Source organism: Lipotes vexillifer, unplaced genomic scaffold (assembly GCF_000442215.2).
Source record: "Lipotes vexillifer unplaced genomic scaffold, Lipotes_vexillifer_v1.1 scaffold109, whole genome shotgun sequence".
NCBI classification, from domain to species: domain Eukaryota; kingdom Metazoa; phylum Chordata; class Mammalia; order Artiodactyla; family Lipotidae; genus Lipotes; species Lipotes vexillifer.
This window is the reverse complement of record NW_006790015.1, coordinates 2,752,033-2,765,681: the sequence shown is the minus strand read 5'-3', so window position 1 is coordinate 2,765,681 and position 13,649 is coordinate 2,752,033. Positions and strand designations below refer to the sequence as shown.

Below are 13,649 nucleotides of genomic sequence, written 5' to 3'. Positions count from 1 at the left end.
AGAGAGAGAGAGAGAGAGAGAGAGAGAGAGGGGGAGAGATTGGGGGTGGGGTGATGTAAATAACCATCCAGCCAGGTACAGTGAGGAGGCTCAGGGAATTGCTAGTAACCAAGCTACAAGCTACAGCCCACAGCCACGGGGCTCCAGCTCTGCTAACAGGCTCCAGCACTGAGATCACAGCCTTTTAGAAACACTAAATCTTACTCGGTGCCGCTCTCCAAGGATTATCCCACAGGGTCCCGAGTTGATGCTGCTCCTCTCTTTTGCCATGTAGAGGTAAAATAACGCCCTCTGGCAACAAAGAGGTCCAGGAGGAAGAGCTCACAAAAGGATGAGGATTTGAAACACAGCTGCCTCCTAGGCCAGTGTCCACGCTGGAAGAAGGGGTCTCACTCTCCATCCAGTCACTCACTTCACCAGCCCCCAAAGGTTCCTGTGTCACCAAGGTCACACATCTTCCCTGCAAAGAGCTGATCCCAACTAAAGTGAGACTCGGACTTGGCTCTCCCCCCTCTCCCTCCCTGGTGTTGGGGTGGCATTCTGAATAAAATAGGTCCCCAAACGACTATAGCCCACAAAACGGAAATTCACAGAACTGAAATTATATTGCGCAGCCATGGGCCAAGACATGATTAAGGAGAAGTAATCCTGGTTCAGAGCAGAGGGGAACTAACTATGATACATACTGGTGATAACTACCTGATACTGTCCTAGGGTAGGGAACATGAGATAACGTGCACAAAGAACTAACTTTGCACAGTGGCTGACGCAGACTCAATAAATGGAATCAATTGTACGGATTATGCACAGTAGATTCTACTAAACAAATTACAGAAATCCCACGCCTACAAGTCTAAATTGTCAGCATATGTTCCTTCTTATGAAGACAATAACATTCTGCTTCCCTAACAAATCCGAATTCATCCATTTCTTTTACTCATTTGTTCTACATCGATTCACAGGATCCCACCCAGATATCATTACAGAAATGTACAAGTCCAATGAGGACAGACATTTAACTGAGATAAGAGAGAATTATGTCAAACACTCACTAACATCTCTATTAATATATATAAATGCTCTAACAGCGGAAGTTGCGAGTATACGTCAATTTTTAAAGTCTGTAATCCACTGATTGTATTGCTGCTAAAAAACACTCTGTTGTGAATTTTTTCAATTAAGCATATACTAGTTCACTTTACTCGTTCCTAATCTTTTCGGGAAGGAATCTTAGACCTCTTTGAAAATCAGATAGCACCTAAGGCTCCTCTCCCCACACAGTCACGAAGAGCCGTAAACACAACATCTGGGGCTCAAGGATACCTGTGTTACTATGAAGTCAAGTTGTGAGTTCATGTAAATATGCATCTTGACAGGAGTACTCCTGTGTGACCCTGAAAAAGAACCCCGACTCCTCAGACTGCTCAATAAAAATACCGCACAGATAATCAGGACATTTAATAAGTACAATACATAATAAATAAAACTGACATTGTCAACTTAAATAGTAACTTCTCCTAAGAGAATGGCTCTTTCACACTTTAGTTTTGCCCTGAATTAATATCCAGAAAGATGTAAAATGACAAGATTTCCTAATCTGTCATGAACAGCACTGAAATAGCTCCCACACAGTTACCTTCAAGGATGTCTGATAATTTACTATCTAAGAATATGTATCCAAAATTCATCCAAAATCTCACCTGCATAAAATTTCGTTGTAACAGAAGAGTCACGAGTGATTTGGATCACATAAAGGTAAGACAGAGAAACAGGAAGATGGTAAGCCCTTCATTTGGGCAACAAGCAAATAGTGAAACGTTTACTTCTGCCTATGCAATAAATCAAATTCCAAGAGTTCTCTAATCCACCAACCTGTGTGATCACAGGTGTCCTAGTTGGGATAACTAGTGAAACAAGACAGCTTTTAAGATAGAAGCAGATCTCCAGCAACTGAGGAATTCTCTAGTGTCCCAATGTGTATCTAGTTACAGATCCAAAGAGGCTCTTTACTCTTACCTAATTTGTAATCTATACTTAATTCATTCCATGTTGCCAAAGCAAAATATATGGATTTTTTAAAAAAGGTATTGAAACTGTTCATTTCTTTGTTTTTTTTTTTTTAAATCCAGAAGTGCCACGATAGGCCAAAGAATAGGCAGAGTTACCACAGAGCTAATTTTGCCGGTGGCCACCAATTACAATGAAGTGGGCCAAGGTCGGTGTGCCACACATGCTCCTGTGAGGCTCTCGCTTAATGTTCAAGGCAACCCTACACTGTAGGTGTTACCCTCATTTTACAGACAGGTAAACTGAAGATCAAAACGTGTAGAGTAATCCACCCAAAGTCACATGCTGGTAACTGGTGGAGCTAGGATTTGGATCTGGCCTTGTTAACTCCAAGGCTCTGTTCTAGCATGCCACAATAAAATCCACACATTGTACATCTCCCAGCACTCAAAGGTTTAGCTGCCTCAGCAATTTTTCCCTTCTCTCCTCCCCTCAACATACACACATCAGGCTCGTTTAAACAAGGTATCATTTGCAAAGTACTGATCCAGTTGTATTTAATACAGAAGCAACAGTGAAGCCTGAGCAACATACTTAATGTGCTTTAACATAGAAAGAAGGTGGAGGGGAACATAACAGTCATCTACTATGAAAACAAAGTTTACCAATTCCATGTACTTTTTGACAATTGCCCATGAGATTCAGAAGACTCCACCTCTCTAAAACTGAAAGGGGTCAGAAACAGTGTTAGTTAAGGGTCACTTTTTCTTGAGTCAATACTTTCCACGTTCTGATTCAACCATGAATTTAATTTGCTTTAGCATACAGACTAATTTATTTTCCAGCCAATTCCTGAATTTATAATTTTGATGGAATCAAAACCACAAATAGATGTTATTAAGCTTAACACTCAAATTTGATCTTGCTATCGAATACTCCTATGATCACACCTAGCAAGGAAGAGATACTTCCTGAATAATATATTTAGCAACTAATAAAACTCCTAAAAGCAAGCAAATCTGCAATCTTAAATCCCTCGTTCAAAAACCCAACCAAGATTGAGACTACTGGTAATTATTCCTTTTTATCTGTTTGGATGACAGTGAGAGGGGAAACTGTAATTTCAACTCCAGTGTTAATCCTACAAAAATTACAATCCATATGTGTAAACAGACAAAGATCAAAACTGCAACTAACGAGCAAATCTGGTCGAAATGAACGTGGGTTTCCACTGATGCCGGCACTAACATCTTCACAGCGAAGGGACCAAGGCAGGAGGTGGAGCGCAGTGACCTCCCATTCCTCACAGGGACCTGAGACTTTCTACTTTACGCCACAGGAAAACAGGTTCTGAAAACCTCATAGCTTAAAAACAAAAATACAGCCAACAGATCTAGAAAGGCATATTCTATACCTCAAACTGGCAAGAGATGGAAAACTGAACCTAAGAAACCAAATGGTAGAAAAATAACAGAAGGCACAGAAATTTCAGTGTTGCCCATTCTCAACTGTCCCTCAACTTCAAACACCACACATAATTCTGTTTGGGGGTTCTAAACACGGGTGAACAAACCAGTTTGCCCTCATTTTTGTGGCATGTGGTGGCTCAGGAAACCTACAAAAGACTGCACCAAGAGGTAGCATTCTAAGTACAAGAGGAAAAGATTGTTTATCACTGTAGCTTTAATAGAAATAAGGGGGGGGGGGGAGATGAATTTTAGTCTTAAGTATTATTTTTACTGCTTTTCTTTTCAACCAAAGCAGAGATAATCCTCTGCAGCTCCACATAACGGGTAACATCCAACTCTTTCATTAAGGGTGAGATTAGGTTTTGCTCATTCAGATACTGATTAAACTAATAAGAACATATAAAATTTAAAGTTCTGAAAGTATTAAAATAGCAAGGATTTCAGACGTCATAATCTTATCTTAGAAACTGGTATTTTTATATACACACACATACAATATCATTATTTTATCATTAAAATAAATCTCTTACCTCTGAAGCTATTCAAATATTCTTTGCAATATTGAAGTATATTAAATTTACTATATAACAATTAAAATAACTACACCATCATATAATGAAAACTTCTATCAAAAAATATTTTTAGGGCTTCCCTGGTGGCACAGTGGTTGAGAGTCCGCCTGCCCATGCAGGGGACGCGGGTTCGTGCCCCGGTCCGGGAAGATCCCACACGCTGCGGAGTGGCTGGGCCCGTGAGCCATGGCCGCTGAGCCTGCACGTCCGGAGCCTGTGCTCCGCAACGGGACAGGCCACGACAGTGAGAGGCCCGCGTACCGCAAAAAAAAAAAAAAAAAAAAAAAACAAAAACAAAAAATTTTTAAATTTCAGAGTCATGACCACAAAAATGAGAAGAGGAAATAAACAGCTACAATAAGTGCTTCAGAATGCTGAGGATTTTCTAGTCTCTTACCCATAATCCCTCAGGACTTTTTCTCAATATATGTGCCAAGTTTTAACCTTTTAAACGAAGTTACTTCCCCTTAATTTTTAGAGAAAATTTAAACAGAACAGAAAGAAAAATGCTTAAGAAATTTGAAAAATGAAAGCACAGATCACTAAGCAGCAGTTCCGTCCAGCCTACAGTGTGGATAAGGGTGTTAAGGACTTACTAAACCTTTAAGGAACAACTGAATAAAGAACTCTCAGTAAAAGTTTCAGGTGGAAAAAGCCGTATTACATTTTGTTACACATCCAAGAAGTTTTAAGTTTTATACATGCACGCATATTCTAAAGACTCTATTGTGGGATAAACACAATTAAGAATCACCCCTGCCCCACATGAGGAGAATTCAGGAGTGCACACAAACAGGTTAGGGCAACTCCTTTCTCATTCTTATTTCCTTTCTTGCTTTTCCTCCAGAATGAGCCAAGTTGCTAGAATAGGAACAGCTTTATCTGCAAACAAAACCTCTTAAGAAGCTACTGCTTCAAACAGTTCATGAATTCTTAAAGGAAAAGGTAAAAATTAAAAAGCCACGTCCCATAAACATTTTGACAAAACAAACAAGATCCCTATCTTTTGTTGGTGTCACATCATGAGAGTGAAGGAAACTAATAAGCATGATTTAACTCAATTACACACTTAAAATCAGTTTCTAGATTTAATTTTTAGAGTGTATGTTAATTAAAACATGTTCATGATCTATAACATTCAGCTTAAGAAAACCTTTAAAGTTATATTTTACTCAGTGGAAGAGTCAGTCATTCTCAACAAAAGAACACTAGTGCAGAGGAGGACACTAAATAAACATCAGTGGCTTCTTGAAATCATCAATAAAACAAAATGGAAGAAGTCCACAATCCTAGACACAATCCCTCTGCCATCCACACTGCTGAGGGAGTTAGGCCAAGGCAATGTCTCACTCGGTTCCTGTGGTTTCCAAACGGATTTCAAAAATAATACACAACTTAAGAGAAATGAAATATTTGTAAGAAGCTCAAACCAACAAATATGTCATTAAAAAAAAAACCAAAACACTTAATAGACAAAGAGCTGGAAAGGGATAAAAATCTAATCTGTTATTTTTTAAAAAAATTGTTTGAGGTGCTCAAAGGAATACAATAAATCTGTTTAATCCATAAACCCCAAAGCAAAAATAACTCAAGGCATTAGTTTTCACCATAACTTAGCTTTCCAATACCAAAGATTTCACTTAATCACACTGCCTTATTATTTAGGATTAAAGTGGGCAATTCTAAAGTGAGTAGTGAAAATTCATCTTAGCTGATTAGCAAAGCCTTATAAAACACTGCTACTTATTCAGTGTAAGTGTCCTGCTTAGAAACATTACAAACAAAAACTAGATTTAGGCAAGGCGGAGCCGAACAATTTAGTAGCTGGGCGAACCTGGGCAAACCATGGAACCCCTCAAATATCAGTGACCTCATCCACACAGGAGGAGAAAGAGTCCCTACTTTGCAGGGCTATTGGGAGGATTAGCAATGATGTACATGGAGCACCAAGCACAGCGCTAGGCACAAGACAGACATGCTAAAGAAACAAGTAACTGCTGTCATTGTCACCATCAACAGAAAGCGATTCATCACTTGACGACATGATGTACGTGTAAGTGTCAAATCATGAGATGTGTCCCTATCAAAATACACTGTAATGAATGAATTCAGCCAAGAACTCTTGAAATGTCTGACACTGGTTTAATCTGAGCAGTAATAACGAAAAACGGTTGCTTTCAACATTTATCTTCTTCACTTTGAGAAACAACAGTAATGTTTTCAAATGACTCCTGCTTCTCCAAGTCATTCAACTTCCTAAACTATGTCGACCAAGCTATTAACATTAATAAAAGCAACTGTCCTTGGCAGCAGGCAGAATATGAGCAGATAACGTGAATGCCAACAGGAGCATCATGTGCGCCTGTCTGAAGCTGCAACTCCCAGTTCCCCACACAACCTTTAACGGTTAAGAAATGTCTATTAATTGTTAACCAGCTTGAGGGTATCCTTGGGGTATTTATCCAATTCCTCAGTTCTTTAGAGGCAACTTCAGATGTAAAAGTATACACACTCTCCTCTCTGTAATTCTACTGTGAACATGGAAGTTCATGTATTGGGTTGGCCAAAAAGTTCCTTCGGTTTTTGAGTAAAAATAAAGGACACATTTTTCATTTTCACCAAGAACTTTATTGAGCAACGTATTCACTGTTCTGTTCCACTACCCTCTGCCATTTTTCAGGCAACTTCATAATTCCATCTTCCCAAAACCTTTCATCTTTTTGAGCAAAGAACTGTTCCAGGTGCCTTTTATAGTCTTCTAGGGAATTGAACATTTTTTCCATTAAGAGAATTTTGCAAAGACCAAAATAAATGGAAATCCGAAGGTGCAATGTCTGGTGAATATGACAGAGAAATCAAAACTTCCCAGCCAAGCTTTTTTCTCTGGTCATCAAAGAAACATGCATTGCATTATCCTGAGAGATTATGCATTTTCTGTTGACTAATTCTGGATGCTTTTTGCCAAGTGCTGCTTTCAGTTGGTCTAACTGGGAGCAGTACTTGCCGGAATTACCCGTTTGGTTTTCCAGAAGGAGCTCATAATAGAGAACTCCCTTCCAATCCCACCATATACAAAACCTTCTTTGGATGAAGACTGGCCTTTGGTGCGGTTGGTGGTGGTGCATTTCACTTGCCCCACAATCTCTTCCGTTCCACATTATGGTACAGTATCCACTTTTCACCGCCAGTCACAATTTGTTTTAAAAATGCGACGTTTTCGTTATGTTTTAGTAGGGAATCACATGCAGAAATACAATCAAGAAGGTTTTTTCGCTTAACTTACGTGGAACCCAAACATCAAAGTGATTAACATAACCAAGCTGGTGCCAATGATTTTCAGCGCTTGATTTGGCTATTTTCAGTATGTCGGCTATTTCTCACGCGGTATAACATTGATTCTTCTCAATTAATGTTTCGATTTGATCGCTATCAACTTCAACTGGTCTAGTGACCGTGGAGCATCGTCCAGCGCGAAATCTCCAGCACAAAACTTCGCAAACCACTTTTGACACATTTGATCAGTCACAGCACCTTCTCCTTACACTGCACGAATCTTTTGTTTTTTTTTGCACTTAGGCTGCTTTTTTACCTTTCTTGAAATAATAAAGCATAATACGCCGAAAATGTTGCCGTTTTTCTTCCATCTTCAATATTAAAATGGCTACACAAAAATTCACCAATTTGGGGCTTCCCTGGTGGCGCAGTGGTTGAGAGTCCGCCTGCCGATGCAGGGGACACGGGTTCGTGCCCCGGGCCGGGAAGATCCCACACGCTGCGGAGTGGCTGGGCCCGTGAGCCATGGCCGCTGAGCCTGCGCGTCCGGAGGCCGTGCTCCGCAACGGGAGAGGCCACAGCAGTGAGAGGCCCACGTACCGCAAAAAAAAAAAAAAAAAAAAATCAACCAACTTATTTACCTAAATTTAGAGCAATTCAGTAGCAGTAGAAGTAGAAATCAAAAAAATTCCTAGATTCTTACTGTTGCAAAAACATTAAAGCTGCACTAAGCTTTTAAAAACAGACCACAAAAACAGCAGGATCAATCGGGCAGGCAACCCTCAGAGACAGGTCACCCAATGTTCAGCAAAGGCATCACTCAGCTAGTGGCAGCGAGAGCTCCACTGGGGACCGACTAGGACACTGCTCAGTTGGGCCCAAGGCGACAAGCTCACAAGCCATGTAACATCTAATGCTGGGGCCCTATTTCCACAGGATCGTAGCCACCTGCAACTGCCCCAAGCCCTGCTCCAACACTTGCCAACAAGAACTAGGGATGAGCGCCCTGTAAGTGGGCACAGGACCTGCCCACCAGGCACCCAGAAAGCTCAGGGCCCATCTGCAATCATCCTCAGGCACCATGGCTAGGCCTCTGTCATTCAGCCAGGCCTCCACTCTTCAGCTTTGGCCAAGGAACCTCGAAAAGAGCTGTCGGCTACTGGGGAAGGTCAAGACATCAAACTCCACTGAAGCCCACCTGTTCGCTTCTATTAAATGTATTCTCTAATTTTAACTTTAAATGGAACCAGTGCTATCACTTCTGCTGTTGTCCACCACAGGCAAAAGTAGACAGAAAGCAGACTGTTATGAAGAAGAAAAGGCATGCAAAACCTGGGCTCAAGCTCTGACTCTTGACACTCATTGGCAGACAGAGCTTGGGCAAGTTATCCACCCTTGCTACGTGTCCATTTCCTCATCGGGAGCTGGTACAAACCACGCAAAAGTAGAGGCTAAATGGGAATACCCACGAGACTGCTCAGTACCACTCAGCACTACTCAGGGCTCACTGCTCCGTCTGGCTGCAGCACCGCACAGCCCACAAGGCTCCACGTCTCCGTCAGAGCCTCTTGCTGCATCTCTGTTTCTACTTGTTGTCCAGCAATGTCCTGTGACCTCTCATGTCCCCGTGAGTTTCTTTCCCCAAATCTTTCTTTCTTCCCCTCCTCAATGTTCTTCACAGGCATCCTCCCCACTGTGCTCTGCTTTTCGACCACAAAGTAGCATCACCTCCTCTCCCAGAGGGCTCCTGCCAACCCCTTCCCTATTCCAGAGCCTGTACACACATCAACTAGAACACCTAGCAAACCTGACCCACACTGAGCTGCAATGAAACAGACGATAAACTCCTCCCCGGACGTTTTACTCATCTCTCTAATCTCCCCTACCAATCCTGCCACTAAGTGCAGCGCTGGTGGGAAAGGGGCCAGTACGTCCATTTGCACAACTGAGTTTCGTAAAAAAAAAGACTCATGTGGGTTTCTAGGTGGCTCTCCCTATACACCACCCCAGCAATAAATAACCAACACGGCCGAAAGAGCACCCAAGCCGGTCTCTTCCTGGAGCTCTCAGCCCCAAGAACTTGACAGGGCCCAGCCCTGCGTCAGTCGAGTCACAGCCTCTGAAAGGCTATCCCTGGCTACCCGTCCGCAGTCACACCATACGTAACCACCTGCAACACACACACACTTCATTAACGTTATAAGATGTGTCTTGTTCATCTGTTGCTTGGTTGTCCCCTCATTCTCCAGAATGTAAATTCCATGAAAGCAGGAACCTGGGTTATGTTAGTTCTCTGCTGTAGCTTCAGCACCTAACATAGTGTCTGACACAGAATACACTTGTTAAATAACAAGGCCAGGGGGTGGGGTGGGGGTGTATATCTCCAGGTTTTTTATGTGAACAACTTTAATTATGGAAACATGAAATATTTCCTTTTTAAACTGGTTATAATTTAACTGTTCTGTGGTGACTAAAAGTCACTTAGATAAATACTAAAAACTAGTTGATCTCAGGGACTATTTACAGCTTTTAGAAAATATTATGTGAACCTGTTAAGGGATCTCATGGCACTGTGCTCTTTATAGCTCGTTACTGTTTTTGTTACAAACGTTGTCTTCTTAGCTGTCTATTAGCTATAAAACTACTTGCTGCTACAAATAACTCTTCTAATTTCCTCCTTCTAATTTGCTATGGACCCAAAAGTCAACAGGTTAGAAGTAGGCCTAGAGTAAGAGAGAAGCAGCCTGCAGTGAGGCCCCGCCACGGGAAGGGAGAGGGAGGACCCACTGCTTCCTCAGAGCTAATACAAGTGCTCCATAAATACTGACTGATTAACTGACTCACAAGCTCAGTAGCTCCTCTGCAAGAATCACGTAGGTAACTAACCATCAGCCACATTCTGTCAGTGGCACTTACAGGTACCACGGACCCACACGCTGCACAGAGATGTTCCTTATTATTATCTCTCCTGCTCTTGACAGCAACCCAGTGAGGTTGGGTATACAGCACAAGGACCATTCCATGTTATGACACCTACTTTTAAAGCTATGGAAACTGCACCCCCATTAAAAGTGACATGATTTGCCCAGCCATACACCTGGTAAAAGCCCAAGAGTCCCATGTTTTTCATTCCTTCCACTAAGCCCATGTGCATCAAGACACTGCTGCTTCTTTAAAGTAAAAAGAACTTTGGGTAAGGTTCTTATGTAGCCAAGAGAGAGCAGGGCAACAACATTCTATTATAGTCTATATTTTAAAAGAACATTTGCCAACAGTCATTTACTGCTAACAAGCAAAGTCAATCCCTCATTTCTCAGTAGCAGACAAGGAACAGAAATCAAGACGATACATACTTCTAAATTTGGCCTTTCTATGTTCAGATCACAATCTTCCCGTGGATTAAATACAAATATTTCAGTGATATATTGAAAACCCAACACTGAAAACCCTCCCTTCCTCTCTACCTGAAAAATTTAATCTGTCCCATCCAAGGAACTTCTCACGCTCAATCTCATTACAGGGGCTGCTCAGACATGTAAGAAGTTAGGCTGAATTACAAAGGTGAGAATCCAGAATTCTAGTTCAAAATGCCTAACATATGAACACCTTTGGCCACTGGCAAAACCACATGCTCCCTGGTCAGAGACAATATGAACTGTGTTCTCACAGCACTGTGTTCTCTTCCTTCATTGCAGGTTTTCATGAGTCTTTGTTTGCCAATCAACAAATTATTTATTGAGGGCCTGTTCCATGCCAACCATCTAGGCCCCGATCAGTAACTTACTGATTTAATGTTTGTCTCCCCCACTAGACTACAGGCGCCAGGAGAAAAGTTACTGCTGCTTTTTTGCTCACCATTGTCCTGTACAACCTAGCAGAGCGCCTGGCACATGGCAGGGGCTTAAGAAACATTAGTTCAATGAATGACTGAGAGACAAACAGAGGCAGAGAGATAGAGACAGAAAGGGAGAGAGAAGAGGAGGGGCCACTTTGTATGCAAAGGAATCAGGGCTTTCCACTGCCCAGAACATGCCGCATGATCCACCAGCGATCTGATGAATTCTGAAAGGCACCACATGCAATGCACAGCTGTAGGCACAACAGCTGTCATGCAAAGGATCAGAGGCCCAGAACTATGAAGAATTCAGCCCTTTGTTTCCCTCTGCCTGCCTCCTAACCAAAATGAAGTTAGGTCCACTGTCAATCTACCTGTCAGCTGCATGTCTTCAACATCTGGCTTTCAGAAATACTAAGTTAACACTGCTACTGAATGAAATTTATGTTGATTTATTCTCTGACATCACTGCCTGAAAAGATATTTAAATGTCTGAGGTCACACATAAGACCTAAATAGAACCAAGTTAACATAAAAAGTTCTCCATTTCAGGTCTTTGTAAGCTATAAATTAGCTTTCACAGAGTATTTAATTTAAGAACAAAAAAGGTTTGACTATTTAAACTTTAGATCATAAAGAGCAAACACAGCTCCTTACCAGTAAGCTGTTCAAAACAGATTGTTAAGTTCCGAGAGGGAGCCTCACATAAGTATTTTAACTAAAACTTAAAATTCAGTCGGTTATACACAGCTTGGAGTAGTTATAAATAACAGGATAGTAAGAAATATGAACTACTTAACTCAATGCAAAAACCCAGCAATATGGGCAGGTATAAAAATGAAGATGTGTAAGTTCATGTACCACTAATAAAACTTATTTTCAGTTTTTTCCCCCACATTCAAATAAAAGAAAAATTAAGGAATAAATAAAAATCTATGAAATGTTCTAAACATGCACAGCAAAGTACGCTGAACAGAGAAAAGCATTAGGATGAAGTTGCTATTAACCTATGACTATATTTAAATACATGAGTTAGTCATGCTTAGTAACAGAGTAAAGATCCACTGCCCTCCAAACTCCAGCCCCTGCAAATCACATCTTACCTAGAAAGGCTGGTGACATTAGTTATACACAAAGTGAACACTAAATAAAGGAACAATTTGAATTATGTGAAGAGTTTGCAAACAATTACGCGCTAAGCCTAACAGCAACAAAAAATCTCAAACCTCAAAACAGTAAACAACAACAAAAGCAAACAAACAAAAAACACCTGGCAATTTTCTAGACCCTGATCATCTGATTCATGATCAAAGCATTTAATGACCTAAAACTGATGAAATCGAGTTAGATAAACGGCGAACATGTATTCAGTAAAAGGCCTAACAAACTCCCTTGGATGGGTTATTGATTATACCGTAAAATACAAAGAATATGTAATGGAAAAATCAGAATAGACTTTTTTAACTTCTTGCCTACATTTTTAAATGTTACTTTTTCCAAAATCAAGTTTACATTATGATTTATTTACAGTATGACTTCCACAATTCACTTTGCAGTGTTCTAAGTAAAGGCCGGACTCAAGTTCAGATGGCTACAAACATTTATTTAAGACTTAGGGCGGGCAAAAAAAAAAAGGGGGGGTTTATATTAGTAAGAAACTACCATACCCCTCGCCCTGGCAAATATCCAAACAGGGCTCTACGAAAGATTCACTAATTAATATTAAAATTCTTCATTAAAAGAAACAAAACAAAACAAACAAACAACGTGGAGAATGCCAGCTGGAAATATGATATATCCAACCAAACTATTTTCCTCCCAGAAATTATCCCCTGCCTTCTGTAAGTGTGACTACACTTTACCTTTTGTTTGAAAACATTATAAAACAAAATAAAACTGTTGGAGTTGAGTCAAAAGTAACAGCACACCTTTCAACTTCCATTTTGTTAATGGCCTAATTTCAAAAAGATCTGCGCTGAAACCTTCGCCAGCCGCCGAGTGTTGCAATCGTGTGCAGCGCAGTCTTGAGTGGCGTGGAGTGGCCCAGGGCCCGGCCTGGGGAGGAGTGGGGCGGCCGGATGGCAGGGCCCGGCCCGGGCGTAGCGGCAGTGTACGGCCCGGCCGGCTCTCCCTGCCCCGGGAGGCCAGTGAATCGGCCGCAGCGCGTCCGGCCCTCCCGCACAGTCCGGGCGGATGGACACGAGGCCGCCGAATCTGCGGACCTGGAAATGTCACTCTCGGAACACATTTTATGACGCGTTGCTGGCGAACAGCACAAAAAGCTAAGAATATACCGGGCGTGCAGTGTACGGCTCTGGAGAGACCGACCGCCGCTCCCACCCGCAAGTCCAGAGACCTGCGCTGTGGGCAAGGGAAGTGACAACTGGCCTCGGGCCCCTCGCGGTGCGCGTCCGCTCACTTTTCCGCGCCCGGTTCCTCCACCCCAAGTTAGAAAAGAGCTCGAGCGCGGCGTCCGGCGCCGTGATTCAGCAG

General features: G+C 41.8%; 1 protein-coding gene across 1 annotated transcript in view; it reads right to left on the bottom strand.

Annotated features, from left to right (window-relative positions):
* PRDM2 (PR/SET domain 2) overlaps positions 1-13,649 on the bottom strand; it is an 83,466-nt gene that overhangs the window by 49,380 nt on the left and 20,437 nt on the right. The window lies entirely within an intron of this gene.